This window comes from Seriola dumerili, unplaced genomic scaffold (assembly GCF_002260705.1).
Source record: "Seriola dumerili isolate Sdu_G_001 unplaced genomic scaffold, Sdu_1.0 BDQW01002389.1, whole genome shotgun sequence".
Lineage (NCBI taxonomy): Eukaryota > Metazoa > Chordata > Actinopteri > Carangiformes > Carangidae > Seriola > Seriola dumerili.
In genome coordinates this window covers 647-1,881 of record NW_019176644.1, presented here as the reverse complement: position 1 = coordinate 1,881, position 1,235 = coordinate 647, and the positions used below count along the sequence as shown (strand labels likewise).

Here is a 1,235-nt window from a genome sequence, read left to right as displayed (position 1 = left end):
CCACATATTTTGACTTGTCATAGCAGGAAAAGCATAGGTGAAGCAATTACAATAACAATAGCTGAATTAATTTTTGGTGTGATTGGGAGGTCACATTCACAATAGACATGAAAATTGCATTCGGTTTGAAATGCAAATTACATTTTCTGTGGCTTTTCTTTGACACAAAGGGACCAATGTTGTCTTCATGAAAAACATAAACACCCTCTCCCATCTCTTCCCATCTTCCCAGGCGAGTGTGTTCCAGGTGATCCGGAGACAGAGCCAACTACTCAGCCTCAGGTACACACCAGACATGACATGATGCATACTGAAGCCACAGATCTGTGTCTGTAATGAGAATGAGCATTCACCAGCTGTGTCTTGTGAATCTATCCTTCAGATTTCTGTTGCCAAGAGGTTGAAGAGAAAGGTGGTGCCAGCTGTGAACTCTGGCAATTTTTAACCACATGGACAAATGATTCGTTATTTAATGGTCACGTCACTATAAACTCTAGTGTTTACTGTTTGTATCAAATTTTCTTCAGAATTGTACGCTCACTCAGTCTCCCACGGGTCACATACGGTAGCCCATGGGAGCAGTAATGTACACCTGTAAACTAATACTTAAAAATACTACAGGGTCCTTTTTGTCCCCGTCTATGTATTCAAGGTGAGGATAAGGAGAAGTTAATATATATTAATAAATGTATGTTTACTGTAAGACTGCACAAGGTGAGAGGTCATGTGGACAAACTGAAGAGGAGGGTCATCACACAAACACTCACAAGACAATCACGTTGTCACATCTTCAATGGGAAAAACAACTGTTACTGTCACTGGTACTGGTTTCCTACAAATGCAGTGCAAATTGTATGAATATGTTTCTATATCATTGTTTCATTGTGATATTGCATTTTTCATATATATGAAATGTATTAATCTAAATTAATTTGTAATAAAATGATTCAGTGTTTATTTGAGTGCATTTGACTTTTCAGTGCTACAGCACATGAAGCCAATACTACCCTCGTACTGCAACGTTTGACTGAGCCTCACCTCATTTTCAAACATGTGTAGTAAGTTAAAGATAATCAAAGATAGAGAGAAAGGCAGGAATATGGAGTCCTAAGGGGCTGACATACCATTAAGGTTTCTTTTCATAATTAGTAATTTATTGCTTGTCTGGTACCTGTAGTAATTTCACTTCATCTCCCCATAAAGCTTCTGTCTATCTGCTGAATGAAGTGCTCGTA

The 1,235-nt window shown here is 38.3% G+C and overlaps 1 long non-coding RNA gene across 1 annotated transcript; it reads left to right on the top strand.

The window, feature by feature from the left end:
- Positions 1–230: 230 nt before the first annotated feature.
- LOC111239364 lies at positions 231–957 on the top strand. The gene is made up of 2 exons (XR_002665858.1): positions 231–282; positions 383–957. It is a non-coding gene; the product is annotated as an uncharacterized LOC111239364 (long non-coding RNA).
- Positions 958–1,235: the final 278 nt, after the last annotated feature.